Here is a 15,796-nt window from a genome sequence, read left to right on the forward strand (position 1 = left end):
AGGGTTTCATCTCTCCCAAAAAACCTTTAGTGTGAACTACCCCTCCTCCCTCATTATCCCTGAGACAGATTTAAATAGCGCTCTCCTTTGCAAAAGAGCTGTAAAGAGCCCGAGAGCCAGCCAACTGAGATAAACGGCCTCAGCTGAGTGTTTCTGTACAGACAACAGTGGCCCCATGAGTGACAGGTATTTCGCTATATCGGTACGCCACGCGGCAAAGTTCTTCTGCAAATGGAAGAACAGTTGTCCTTGTGCACCCTACGGGGGCTCTTCCCCCGCATCCACGGCACGCAGGGCTCCCGGTGGAGGACACGACGCTACCTGGGATGGGCAGGAAAAGGAAAGGCACAAAACTCTTAGCTTTGGCTTCTCACTGCTATCGCCAGACTCTGCTAGTATCAGAGAGTGAAATACGGCCCTATGCCCGTTCGTATCGCAGGTGCACAAATCTAGACCTTCATAACCGTATTACTTACGACCCCGCAGTGCAGCAGCAGCCACATTTGGGGAGCGTTACCAGCTCTCCGCAGGCTTTAATCCCTGTCTCCCCACTCAGCGGCTGCCCCGGCTCCCCGTGAGTGATCTGCTGCAGGACGAACCCTCGCACCTGAGTGCACACGTGCACCCGGTGCCAGGCAGGCACCTCCGATTCCGCACATGCCCCCGCAGAAACCTGCACCCAGAGTTACGTTACTTCACATATACCTGGTCCCTAAATTCTCTCCTGCGGTTCCTTAAACAGCCTTTCTTACCATTATGATGCTGAAAGAAAATAAACTTTCATGACAATCTTTATTATCCTGTTTAAAAACTGTTTACCACCTGTTTCATTTCCATGTTAAAATGTGACATGAATTTGGACCCGGGCTAAGCCCTTCTTTTTCATCAAATTGTTGCTTTTAGATCAACGGAGACAAAAACCTTTTTTTTTTTCCTAACTACTTTCTTCTCCATGCTAGCCATGATTCTTGGCACAGATGCTTAATAGACGAGCTTGGAGGAAATGAATAATATTTTTGATTCTAGAGAAACAAATGCCAGAAGTCAATTTTGAAAAGATAATACAGCTTCAATTGACTCATATGTTTGTCAAGATGCTGTGACTCTGCAGAGCCCCGGTGAAAGGAAGAAGCTGTGATTTTAAACTGCATAAACTGTTGATCTTTTGCATTGTTGGGACTTTTGCAATGAGACCTGTATTAGAGTTAATAAAAATAAGGCAGTTACTCAACATTTTTTATATTGAGGGCAGCAAACGGACCAGCTCTCAGAGACAGCAGCCAACTGCTTCTAGTAAAGCCCAGTTAAATGCAATCACATGCAGCTCCTCCGTCTGACAAGGCAGCATTCCTGCAAAAGTGGTTCTCCCTCACTAATCCCATCATTAAACCCAAAATCCAGATCCTATTATTTTAATTCATCTGGCAGTAATTCGCCCCGCTCTAATTGCACACCCGTACAAATTGATAAGTCGCTTCGGTCCAGCCGAAGGGAACCCAAACGCCACCTCGAAGCTGTCAGCAAAAACACACTGAGCAAGCGTTAAACGGCCCCATTTGACACGGCTCTGTGCTATACCTGCGAGTTTCCAGGCCTTGACTTGCATGATACTATAAGGGTTTAAGGTCTCACTGGAAAAAGCTCTATTTACTCCCCGGGAAGTCACACACAGGGTATTATTTTAGTGGTCTGTCAACACAAAGCTTCAATCTGACTGGGGTTGTGCCATCCCAGGCATATATTAATGAATCACTCGAACAGAAGCCGTAGCATCTTAATGCAACCATCCTTTTAAAAAATCAATCAGAATTAAATGTAAACCGCAAAACCAGTAAGTGGATGTATTGTTAAGAGGTTTTGATTAAAGCTTTTGAAATTAAAAGGATCAGACTGGGGATCAGAGAAACATACCGCAAAATCATCAAAAGAAGATGAGGAGCAGATTTTGTAGCCCTTGCTCTTGAGGGAGATAAATCAGTGCTTTCTATTTGAAGGAGGGAAAGGGTTGCAAAACTTGGCCTTTGATACACAGAAAATGTTCTTAACTGTTCCTGAGTCCTTGAAGCCAATTAATCCTTTGGTGTCTCCCCTGTGAGGAGTCTCTGGCAGCAAAAGCTGCCCCGAACAGAGGTTTCTCTCCCGTGACTTGGCTGGACGTGCCAGGGCGACTCTCGGCACACCACCAGCCTGGTGACAGGCGGCCAGAGGCTGCGGCTCATCCACCTCTAACCGCTGGAAGCAGAGGAAAGGGTTTATAAAGCAGTGCTACCACCGAGCGAGAGAATTGCTTGTGTTGCCTGACGGGTACAATTTAATGCTTTTATGTCATAAAACTGCTTGCATTGAATTTCTTACAGAATAACAGCAGTGTGCCATATCCTGTTTTTTACAGGAAACCTTAAACATCGACATGAATTTTTGTTTCCAATCGCACTAAAAAAGAGTGAAGACCATTAGCCCTGTAGGCGCTTTAACACGGTCAAATCCTCATCCACGCCAAATCCCCACTAAAACTCCGTTCTTTTATTTATCTACCAAGCCTTACGTTTGTATCCTAATTCCGTCTAAAATGTAGCCCTTCCTTGGACGTGTAGGCGTAAAAACTGAGCATCGGATACAGCCTTTGGATTTGCAGGTCTGTATATGCGCTACCCGAGCTGAACGCAGCGCGATGTAACTGCCCTCTAGCAGTTATACAGAGTCAGCGGTTCCAGCACGGCTCGTGAGGTGAATAGAGCTCTAAATCCAGACGCCAGTTTACAGATAGTCTTTCAGTTCAATTACAGTAAACTTCTCATTCTTAGGCTACCCAACAGCCACAGAAATTAATCCCCTTTGCAATATGCCTCCGCTAAACTGAAACCCAGTTAAACACAGGCTTGAAGAAGCCACCTGAATTTTTCTATATTTACCGCACATTTAAAAGTCATATTTATAAGTGACAGAGCAAAACAAAACCAAACCAAAACAAAAAGAGGTTCTCTGCTGAGAATTTATGTGGCAAGATTTGCCCCAGAGTGTGTTTTTATAGCCTGGTTATAAACCCCTGGAAACAGAAGGGTATATAATGGAAACACTGACAGATCCTTACCTAGAATATTGCAAATGAGCACGCCATAAAAATGACTAATTACAGATATTGTAAAACTCGGCTTAGCTCTCAGGCTCAGCTGCTGGGCTGGAGGAGGGAGATGCAGACAGTGATAACAGAGGGCTCGGCCTCTGCTCCTGTTGGCTTTGCCTGCGTACACATGGGGAGCTTCTAGTTTTGACCCTTCATTAACGGCCATGACCACAACAGGAAACACTTTTTATAATGTTGTGAGCTTAATGGCAAGAAGACAGTTTGCATGTCACCTGGCCAGCAAAAAACCCTGTCCTTCTTCACTCCCTGCCACAAGGCTCTGGCATATGTTCCACCCATGAAGTTCCAAGCAAGTTCCAGGTTAGTAGATCTCACCTGTCTACTACAGATGGAGCTTGAGGATGTGTTAGATCCTGTCCTGAAAACTTAGATTCCTCTAAGTGGCTTTGCCAGGCTTATGAAGTAAGGTCTGAAGAGCAGCACAGAGGGACAAGGTGAGGACCTGGGAGCAACCTGAATGGAATCCTTGCTCCTTGCAGGGGGGTTGGACTAGATGGCCTTTAAAGGTCCTTTCCAACCCAAACCATTCCATGATTCTATGCGTCTGTCCACATCAGGACACGTGGAAATTAGGTGGTTATTGCACTGGGGCTGGCCCCACCGAAAAAGAAGACCAAAAATAAACAAAGACTGGATGGCACTGAGCATCCATGCATCAGCAGGGGAAAGTTAATTTGGTTTACATGTCTGGAGAAGTATAGATATTGTAAGCAATGATTTCTGCATGATTGCAGGGACGGTGCACGTGCTCTGCATGTCATGGGAGGAGTCTGCACAGCTATTGCCTGCTAAATGGGGAAGCTGCTCCAGGCCAGGCTCCCCCATTCCAGTATCCCCTGGGAGCTGCTCCCTTGCAGCTGTTGAGAAAGGGCCTTGCATCCTTTCCACCCGTGCTGGGGATACTAATGTCAGCTGGCAAAGTTGCAGGTAGCAGTCTCTGGGCTTGAGAGAAGGTCTCAGAAAATGACATCCTCCAGCTTTCTCGTTTCTCTGTCCTCCTCCCCTCTGGTGGGGAAACCCCCTCCTTGGAAGTGACGGTATCTCCATCACCCTCTGGGTACCTGTATGCCGGGCACTGCCTTCAGTGCCTGGTTGGGCTGGACACAGATCCCTGCACGCTGTCCCTCCAGTGCTTGTGGAAACCCCATCACCAAGGTCACAGCAGGCTGATCTGTCTGAGATGCTGGCAGCTGTATCCATTAGTAAAAATAAGTGGAGCCGGTCAGCTTTACAAGAGATGGTTGAATTGTTCTTACGCCGGAGGGGGCCGCGATTACAATAAAGGCCTCAGCAACAACAAGGGGACAGACCCTGGCCACGGACACCCCGAAGGCCTAAAGATAAAGGGTTGGATTACACAAAGCAGCCTCTCATTATCCACTCCTTGATACTGGTTGGCAACTTTGTTTTTTAAGGAATCCCTTAATTAGGTTTTACAGTGCATAGGTTAGGCATTTTCCAGCAAGAGCTTTATTGTAATGGGTTGCACATGTTCTCATACTGTACACCAAAATGAAACTTAGCTACAGGGCATTTCCTTCCGTTGCTCTTGCTGGGGAGCAGCTTTAACCTCTTTGCAGACACAAAGCCATATTTCACTCCTGAGAGGCCACAGCAGTTCCCCACTCCCAATCACTTGGGTCATTTCAACCCTTAACTGTGCAGCGAACTTGCAAATGTGCTGCAGGGAGCCATCCTGAGGGGGCAGGGGAGAGGTGAGGCAGGGATGGAAAAGACCCAGGAGGTTAAAACCCAGCAGTGCCTCACTGCTAGCAACGCCCGGGAGTCTCCCAGGGAGGACCCCATGGTCCATGGCTGGTGGCCACGTTGCTGACCATTGCTCGACTGCTAGGGGAATCATCTGGAGAACCTCCTCCAAGGCCAGCAGTGCCGTATTTCTGTGTCACGTTTCAATGCACTGAAATCAGGACCGGTTTGGAAAAAGGGTAGAAAAAAGCAGTTTCACAGGAATGAAGACATGATTCATAGGTAAAAAAGAAAAAACAGACTGGGATGGGCGGCTATTTGGATAGGATTTGTCTGCAGTCACTGGCTATAGTAAGATGTTCTCCTGACCCTGGACTCTGCAGGTGGGTTACTGAGAGCAACCAGAGCTACTTCTTGGACCGTAGGGTTTTTTCCTGCTGGAGACTGCGGTGAGACTAAAGAAATTACAACTGTACTGGGGAGCATGAACGCTGCTAGGTCACAGAAGTTACTCACGGATTCCTCCATTCAGACCACCAAGCTGATGATGCAGCATGACCATCAGAAACAAACCTCCAGCTACGACTTAAGTGTGCAGAATTTACCCCAGATTTTGTTATTCAGCCCAAAACTCGGAAACTTATTACCATCTTCCAGTACGCAAACAGTGATATCGCAGAGGATCTCCATGTGGCAGGTTCAGATCAGACAGAGACAGCTCAGGACACAGCCTGCAGGGAAGTGGTGGGATGCCTTGCCACAGGATGTTGTAGGAAAAAATAAGTTGACAATGGTTCAAAGGGCAAGTGGACAAATTCTTGGAAGAAAAAATCCTCCAAGGTATCTTAAATACCTAACTAACCACAGTGCGCTTGGTTTTCCTACAAACTTGTTCCATTGTTTGGATACCAGAGCTACAGAAATAGTTTCTCTGGCAGGTCCTCCGAGGAGAGGCTGACAACCTGCACAGCTCAGCACATCTCTGGCCAGCCTGAGGAGTCAGGGCAGGAACGCCTAATTAGCCAGGTCTCAGAAACTTCAACCCGCAGGAGAGGACTCTGCTTATCCACCCAGCAGCTTCAGCAGTTAACACAGCTGGAATACGCGCTACCCTTAAAGCTGCTGTTGAGGGATTAAACCTCGGTCCCAGAAACAGTCAGGGATGTGACAGCTCCGTGCACACCAGGAGCCCGGCTGAGATGACATCTGCGTAAGTGTTCCTAGGAGCAGGAATTTGCAGCTGGGTTTTCCGTGGTACCCGCTCCTGTTTGCACTTGGACCTTTGAAAATCAGGCTATTAGTACGCTCACATTGAAGAAGGGAATTTATGTTGTCTTCATGCTTTAAGCCTGAATTTGTCCTGAGGGAACAGTAGCAGAAAAAACAGCCATTTATTTTTAATAGACACCAGTGTCGTTACTTAGGTCTGGTGAGCTTAAAGGATTGAGAGGTGAATGATATCATCAAGGAAGCAATTTCTTTCTTTACTTTTTTTTTCATTCATCTAAGAAAAAAAATGCCGCACAGGAATACAATACAAGAACCTTGCCATGCTTTGTAAAATCTTCCCCTCAGGACTGCAGGACTCATTTATCTTGTCTGCTGTCCCTTCCCCGAAGCACAAACTTCCCTCCTCGTGCTGTCCCGGGGACAGGCACCTTTTGTCCACCCTCTGCCTTCAGCACACACGTCGAGAAATGAGGCAGGTGATGGCAGAGGCGCCTGCAAACCCCTACATTCCTCTCTCCCCCAAAAGACGGAGAAGCCCCTCTCAGCGAAGGAGAAGTCAGGATTTATCACGAGTGACACCCCCCCGCGTCGTCCCAGGCCGGCAGCAGGGAGCAGGGCCCCCCACCCCAGGACACCTTGGGGTCACCGCAGGCCAGTCAGAGCACCTCGACTTGGCTGTGACCTTGCGGGAGCCCTTGCAAATCACATCTGGAATGTGTTTCAGCTTCAAGAGCAATAAATGAAAACACTGAACACAACAGGGTCGAGGCAATGTTGTTTGAAAGAAAAGGTAATGCTTTGACCCTTATTTGGCCCATGACATGTCTGGTTATTCCGCCAAGAACTGGGGAAGTGTGGCTTGGGGTGGGTAAAAGATAATAAGCTATTTTCTCATAAAATAATATAATTCATTTCAAGCTTCAGTGGCACCCAAGAATGGGAAATGTGACTTCCCCACGCTCCAAGCCACTCGCTTTTCTTTTGTCTCCAGACATCCAACAAGCGAAGGAGAGCTCTGGTGGATTCACACAGAAACAAACAAGATCGAACAAGTTCATGCCATTTTTCAAGCAGTTTGGCAAATTCTGATTTGAGAAAAAAGTAGAAAAAGACTAGTTTAACTTACGAACTATCAACAAATGGAAAACCAACTTATAGTGGCAGCATCAACATAAAAATGACACATGGCCTCTCTGTCATTTTTTCTTTACTTTTCACCACCGCGGGTGTGATTTCAGCAACCTGCTTCCTAAAAGGAGTCCCTTTGGCAGGATGCGGTAGGGTTGGCTTCAGGTGCCCCCCATACCTCCCTCTCCACCGCTGCCCATAACAGCCCTCCTTGCTCGGGGTGCCTGGAACTCTGGCCACCTGCAAGAATTATTGCCTGGGCCACAAGGAAAAGTGTAGCAAGCACTCACAGCGTTCCTCCAAGGATATCCATAATCAGAAGGTATTTTCCCTTTCCTGATGTGGCAAAATCCACTTTTTCCTTAGGAAAGTATTTGCTGCAGATGAAGTGAACAGCGTCCTTCTAGATGAGCCAATGCTTGTTTTATTTTTCAAATAAAACTGGAGTAAAGCCTCTTGAACCTGAACAGTTCAGGTCTAGATTTGGAAGTCTGCCCTTGCCCAGCTGATGCCACTTATATTTCCATTTATATTTCGTTGCCAGCACTGACAGGCAATCTCTTCTATCAGGTCCATTAATTTACTGCTTGAATGAATAGTTTTCCACTTAGAAAGCTCCAAGTTGAGAGTTTTCCAGCAGCAGAGCTCATTTCAGAGCTATCTGCCTTCTCATGCCCTACCTGGCCCCACTCCGTGGGTTTCTGCTGTGTCTTTTTGGACTCTTCTTGGAGGCCTCACCCCACCACACATCAGCGAAGATATGGGAAATTCAAGCCAGGGAACTTCCATCAGAACAATGTAGGGTTTTTAACTCAGAACATATTGTTGCTGTGGCTGAGAGCGCTGTCTCTCAGAGAGCTGAAGGGAACAGAAGACAGTGATGGGCACGACAGGCTGGACCATGATGCTGGAGCCATTACAGCACGGCACCATCCGGCCGCAGGGGAGAATCCCTGTCACCACTTTTCACGGGCTGCGGCTGCAGGAGGCTGCCAAGAAAGCGATGCCCCAGCTCTGAAGTTTTCGGATCTCCATGCTGCGGTCCCTGGGTAGCCACAGATTTCCATGGTACCATTCCCACCGTGTGGCTGGGTAGGTTCACAGACATGTAGCCCTCCTCACTCCATGTCTGCTGGAATTTCACCATATCCATGTCACAGTGTTGTGTCTGGTTTATTATTTTATAAAAGGATTTTATGTCTTCCGCTTCGAGCCTGGTTTGTTACTAAATGTAGGGATGGAAGGGAGAAGAAAAATGACTTGATGGAGGCTGCAGAGTGAACGCAGCACACCACAAGCGACCAGCTCCCTGTTTTCACTGCAGCAGTTTCAGGCAGTATCTCACTGTCTTTTTCTGCCTGATTTTTAAATTAAAAAAGAAAAAAAAAAACAACCCTGACCACCCTCTTGCTGAATAACTGGCTTACAGAAAGCTGTCGCTTTTTCTCCGAAAGGATTGAGAAACAGGGGCCTTCAATAGCTTCTTTGTGCAATTTAATTTTGCAGCTTCCAGCCCAAGACAGCATTTCCTGACCCGTGAGGATATGCTGCCCTCTTCCAGTCCGGGACACTGCAGCTCAGCACTGCCATGGAGACACATCTCCACGGATCTGCAGGATTAACCCAAAGAATCGGTAAGCCTCCACCCCCACAGGGCTAGTTTCTCTTAGCAGTTAGGTAATGGGTTAGGTACAATTCATTAAAAGCGCAAGGGACGAGGACTGTGTTCAAGCAGGCTCTTCCTGACCTCACGTTCCCCATCTGCCCTCCCTCCTGCCCAGTTTGCAATGCTGAGCCACTCCACCACCACACAGTAGCCCCCAACACCTCTCCTCACCTTCCCCATCATTTGGGAAGGAGATCTCCTTCCGCACCTAAAGAATCCTACAAAGAACAAGAAAATCCTCTAATATTCTTTACTAAAATGCCCTTATCTGGGAGCCTCCACCAGCACTGCCTCCAGGGTGGACAATAGGGATGAGCGAGCAGGAGAGAACACCAAGAGCCCGCCTTACCCAGTTAAGAGCTGCAAGCCTTTTTCTCCCCTTTGTGCAAGGGGGACAGATGAGGACTTTCCAGCCCCGAGTGGGACTCCGGGTTGTCACACCTGCTGCTCTCACAGGTGCCTGTGTGCCGGGAGATCCCCTCCAGCAATTCCCCTGTGCCTGCTCTTATCAGCTGCCGAAGATTAGAGGGACCTTGGAATAGAAACTTCAAGGAAAAAGGGAAGGGGAGAATTGCATTTCAAAGAAAGTGCTTGAAAGGAACCTTTGAAGGACCCTATTCAAAGGTTCATGACTTGATATAACCATTTTAAAAAGATATAAATTCCTGTTTGGATTTGGGATTGGCTCTCACCCCAGCAGGACAGAAAAGCTGCCTTCTTTGTACGAACACAGTCCCAGCACAACACAGGAGACGAGATCCATCTGATAACATCTTACATATTGCTTTCAACCTAAAAAATCCAAAGGTAATATATTAAGGTAAGACCTACTCTCGCATATGCATTAATAACTTTCGGAAAAAGACATGAGCTTGTGCCCATAAGCTTTTAGGTAGTGTAAAGAGAGTTAAATGCTTGTGGGGCTGGCTGTATATCAGATATCCCAGTGAAAAACCACAGTCAACATTTACATCACTTACTGCTGAAATGTTTCCACCCCAGGATTAAAAGACAGGAGTCACTCCCCAGCCAGCATGGCAGCTAAATCAGGTGGCCATGCTGAATTGAAGCCCAAACACGGGCAAACCTTGGGCACAGCTTATCTTTTTGCTGGTTTCTGATGGGGTCCAGTCCTCCCCACTCACCCCAGGTACGCACCTTTCTGGCAGCAGCATTGCCACACCAGAGCCACCAGGCCTGACAGCACCAAGATGCATTTGGGCTGGCAAATTGCTATTAATGGGTCAAATCAGCTCAGAAGCACAAAAATACCTTGTCTGTCTAATTTCCTGATACACCGTTTCCTGGTGGATTTTTTTTCTTATGTTTGTAATTTTATTTCTCTTGGGAAAAAAAAATAAAATTATTTCTAGATATACTGAGGAAATAGCTGATCTTATCTACTCTATTATAGGTGACTTTTTAAAAATACTATCTTTAATGATGTACAGCCTTCCATTTACGCAAGTCTTGGTTCAGCTAAGCCCTTAGCCCCTGCCTAGCATGAAGAGCGTGTTTAACGGGATTCAGCAGGATGTATTTTTAAGGATACACTCAACCGATTTGCTGACGCAGGGTCGGGGCTTTTACCACTGCCGCTCTCAGCCCCTCCTTCCTCTTTTGCATCATGACTCCAGTTTGGCCATATCTGAACCTGCACGGGGAGACCTTCCTTCACCCTTTCACTTTCCCCAGCAGCAGCCCCTCATCCTGGCTGTGACCTTTGCCTGTTCCTGCAATTCCTGTAGGCAAAGACAGGAGTGCCCCAAGGATGCTGGGCAGTGACCCCGCGGGGAGGAGAAGGTCTGCCGATGCTGCTGAAGAAGCACGGCACGAAGAAGAAGCACGAAGAAGAGTCTGAGTCCCCGCTCCAGCCTTCAGAGCCACGGCAGCTGCACAAGGACGCCCAGTGCCCAAATGCTGGTGGAAAATCCACGCTGAGGCGCTGGACCACGGTGGCAGTGCCAAGCAAGGGGTGCAGGCTGCCCGAGCAGGGGCTCGGCAGCTGGTTGCAGCGGGGAGGAGCGGACAGTGAGTGGTTCAGCCTCTCCCCTGCAGCATCAGCATCTCGCAGGGCTGCACAACGAGAGAATCCGGGCAGAAAGCCAGGAAATCTTGAGTTATATTCCTGATGCTGCCATTAATTTCTTATATGGCCTTGGGCAACTTGTATCACCTGCCAGTTTGGGTTTTTCCTTAGATAAAGTAGGGAAAATAGTTAACATCATGGATTTATAGAGCTTAAAGCTCTACAAAGAAGAGTCTGGTCTGGCTTCTCTATATCAAAAAAAGCTTTAATTTCACTCAGTTGTGCCTGAATTGAGGCCAATTGCTTATGTTTGACCAATATATATCTCTCCATCTCTTACAGAAGAACAACTTATCTTCATCTGAAACATCAAGAGATGGAGAAAAGCCAGAACTTCCCTTGGTATTTTCCCCCCTGTGATTAATTCCCTTCCCTATTGAGCATTCAAGTTTCATTTCCCATTCGAATTTTTTGGGATTCTTCTTTCAGCCACTACTTCTAACAATGCTTTTTTCTGCTAAATGAAAGTGTTCGCATGATTCGGTATTTCTCCCCGTGGCTTATCTACACTCGTTGGTGGGCAAAGGGCAATAATGGCGAAGATAATTAAAATCTGCCCAGTGCTTTGAAATATTAAGCTCATCTCTAAGGCCTATTATCCTGCTTAGTGTCAGAGGTACCACTGACAAGTACTTGACTTCAGCCTTTCAGGCGGCGTGCAGCTGCCAGAGAAAACCAAGAGTGGAAAAGTACTATCCCTTCAGAAAAACAGATGTTGCAGCTCCAATTTGTCTTCTGCCAAGACAAAGGAGATGCACTAAATTGATCTTTTGTAAAGGATTTTGTTTTGCTTCCAAGATTAATATCACAACAAACTGGGAGGCACCATTCCTCAGGGTGCAATGCTATATTGCAGAACTCAGCCTAAATACCCATGCTGAGCATAATTTAGTTAGTCTGAAACTATGTCTGTGGAGGGGGAGATCAACTTTTTCCATCCAGTAGCACGTTATCTAAATAATCTCTCTATCTCAGTATACAAAGGCTGACCGCTCAGCTACAAAGGCAGGCAATAGCTTCTAGGCTTGACACTGCTCACCAAGGAATGCCAGTGGTGGTCCTCAGAGCCCTCACTGGTGGCCTTCATGGGGCTGCTTGGTCACGCAAAAGGAAAGGAGGAATGAAGGGATGGGAACGATGACCTGGGCCGTCCTGTGAGGTGATTGGAGGGCTCTGACTGGAGCAAACCATTTTCACTGGCCAGAAAACTTCACCTCAAGTCACGCAACTGGGTAAAGGACATCCAGCCAGGGCTCCAGCTCATGGGTAAAAAGTGACTTCTTGCTACCTTTCACAGAAAGGACGCTCTCTTTATCACAGACCAGAAACTCTGCAGTTTATATGCTGGCTTTTCACCCTAGGATCATGTCTGCTTGTCACCATTAATGGCATCCTCCTGCAGTTCTTTTTGCCCCTTACACAAAGTTCAGCCCCTTTCCCAAACACACTGGTCCCAGACGTGGCTATTCTTCCCATGCTGACAGGAACCATGACATGTCTTCACCACCCGCTGCTGCCTTTCTCCTCAGCAGTATTTGCACTGCAGCAAAAGGACTAAAAATCTCTACTTGTACAACCTGCTCAGGATGAACAGCAGCGTATATTTTAAACACGTTGATTCAACGCTCCTAAGAACAACAAATTGGCCCTGATTTTTTTCACATGGCATATCCAATTAACAGATGGAAACAAGCGCAATCATCAGGTTATGGTATTCTCTTTCCACACTTCTTTATCCGTCTGAATAACTGCAAATAAATTCCATGTACTTGTTTCACCAAATCTCTACGCTATGGCAATTTGTGACCAAGGTCTACACATACACGCACCCCCCAAGGTATAATGGATCAACAAAAATGACTGGGCAACACAGAGCTTTAAGGATTGCTTTTTTTCTCTGCACTGTGGGAAATCTTTTACAACGGTGGAGAACACATGTAATGTACTACCTCAAGACAAGAGCAATTCTCACTGGTGCGTGGAAGTGCTCCTGAAGCAAGCCGACCCCTTTTTTGCTAGGGCTAGTCTACACAAGGAAGTTTTGCAAGCCTCATTATGTCAGCTAGGAGTGTGAAAAAACAAATACATCATGCCTACAAGAGACAGAGCTACGCCAACAAAAAGCCCTGGTGTGGATGCTGTGCTACAAAAAGAGGGATTATTTTGTTTTTTCTTTCTAGTACAGCTAATTCTGTTTGGGTAGCTCTGATAAACTACACCAGCAAAAGAAACCTCTTGGCTCGAATAACTGTGTTTCCAGCGTAGGTTGCCAGTCGGGCGATATCTGTGTGTCAGCACATTCCTCCTGCCGGAGAGGAGAGACCTAACACTGAATTCTCTGAAGTCTTTACCTGGGATAGAGGAAGGCTAAAAGAAGGATCAGACTATTCAATATATAAAAGGACGCCAAGACACAGTGTGGTGAGGGGGAAAGCTCCGTCTCTTCCAAGCCAAATGCTGGCCCATCAGACAGCACATTCCTGCCTGACACGTGCCCTCTCAGCTGCAAAGTGAGTTTCTTGTCAGAGACGATCCCCAGCTAGAGGGCCACTCTGCGATAACATGCTGTCATTCCTGGGCTTCTGGCATGACCCACTGCCCACATCAGGCTTCTGCATCATGTGGGGGTTTATAGTTGGACCTCAAGGGTTTTGGTCCTGCCTGTTGTGGGCACAGCGGGTTGTGAAATGGCTACCCAAGGTCATCGCTACACCACGCTCTGGGGATGTGATGGCAGAAAGTGTTTCTTTTAACCTAGAATCAAAACAGGGTCTCTCTGATTTTACCTAGAGGCTGCAGACAAGGTACACTGGACACACTCAGGGCGTGCGATTCACCTTTCCCTCCCACTGCTACTGAGCCTAATGTTTGCCTAATGTGAGCCTGAGGTACTCCCACAGGCGGGATCCCACCTGCTGTAGTCATAAGGCTGACTGCAACACAGCCAGAGCCAGAGCTCTCCTACAGGGCAGGTTAATCTGAACGACCCCATGCCAGGTATATACTGACGCTCATTGAAAATGGGCATCTGTGGGGCAAGATGCGTCCTTCTCCCCTGCCCTCTTCTGCAGCCCTGCATAAGTAACCTGTGAGTTAGGTAGGTAGGTCTCAGGTAGGTCTCCTACCTCAGGTAGGACGGTCTGAGACCCTCTCCGTCCTTCCTGCTCTGACCACTGCGCTCCCCTCCAACACCACAGGCAATTTCAGCGCTCCATTTAACAGGGCTTCAAGGCTGTGGCCAGGGCCCCTTCCTTCGCATCCTCTGGAGCAGCAAGTCCCACCTTTTCCTTCTTGCAGAGCTGCGTTGGCTCGTTGCCCTCGCAAATCCTGGGAGGGGGGGTTGTTTGTTGGGCTTTTCTTCCTTAATCAATCCACAGAAACTAGCTTGCATGAGGCTTTGTGTTTCTTCAGAGCGAATTCCACAAGCAAGGTGTAAAAGTAATTAAGGCACCAGGCTTCGGCTTTCTGACATTGCAATCAATGAGCTGTCCCCAGGCAGCCACCTGCACAATGAAAGCCCAGCAAGCACGGGGAGGCGAGGGGGGAATCTAAAATCCGCGGCTTTTAGAAAGCCACATCATTTCTCGGTCCATCTCTCTGGGGGCCAACAGATAAACAGCACTGCCCCAAGGAATTTCCTTCCTCCGAAGGTGGGAACTGGCCGAGAGCAGCCACGGCCTCCCATCCTCCGATGACATCAGCTTCCTCGGGCGTGGGGCGAGGGGACTTCAAAGCAGGAGGTAGGGGACAAGCCCTCCTGTGAGAACCAAGAAGGTCTGCCTTCTGGCCTGAAGGCCATACGGCGGAGCCCCGTTGTCAGCGGTTCACCCCAGCATGCCCTGGAGAGATAATAAAAAGGGGAAGGAAAGCATTGGGCCAGCAGAGGCAGCCACGCAAAAGTGGCTGCAAGAAGCTGCCGTTCCAGTTACCCCGGCCAAATGGTCCCAACACAGCCCCATCTCTGCCGACATCTGAGCTAACCCATGGACCTGCCTTGCCAAAAGGCCACCGTTTTCCTGAGGCTCGTGCCCCCAGGCTGAGCTCACTGCGAATTTTCGGATGCCAAATCCAGGTTACCCTTCAATGCAGTCTCTGTCTAATGATGCTACGTGCCCTTCCTTCCCCCTACAGCTTCCTCTACCCTTAAATCTTGAAGAACTGTAAGGTCTTTTTAGTCCCCAGCCCTATCCTAAGTTTTATTGAAATTTGGCCAAGAACTTCCTGGGGGAAGAGGAAAGAGAAGGGACTGGCAGGCACACACGGTTGACACTATGTTCACATAAGCTTCATTTCCTTAGGAAACCAGGCTAAAAATAATAGTCAAAAACGTTGGGCAATTGCCTTCAACTCAACATCTCTCTCTAGACAGGAAGAAAGGAAGGAATTAGCAGACTGTAGGTTATATTTCAAGGTTTGTCTACATGATTTGAAGCATAGAAATTAGGAATGAAATTAAGAAGATATATTAGGTCGTCTTGCCCCCTCCCTGGGGGAACAAACCCACAGCTGTTTCCTTTAGCATATTTTTTAGTGAAGTGTGCAGCCCGGTTTCAAATGATCCAAATGATGGAGCTTCCATCAGTTTTCAACAGGGACCCATTCCTTTGCTTACATATCTTTCCTTTTCTTTTTTTTTTTTTTTTTAAGTTTCACCTTCTTTATCCATTCACCACATCATCTCATCATTTCTAGCACACCTCTTAATTGTTTTATAAACTCACTAGAGTAGAAAGGTAAATAGAAGTGTCTACGCATGCCACCTACATACTTCAAATAGCATCACAGGGTTCACTTTGCGCTTCTGGCTGACTGAGAGGCTTTTATTCAATAT

Source organism: Chroicocephalus ridibundus, chromosome 8, assembly GCF_963924245.1.
Source record: "Chroicocephalus ridibundus chromosome 8, bChrRid1.1, whole genome shotgun sequence".
NCBI lineage: Eukaryota > Metazoa > Chordata > Aves > Charadriiformes > Laridae > Chroicocephalus > Chroicocephalus ridibundus.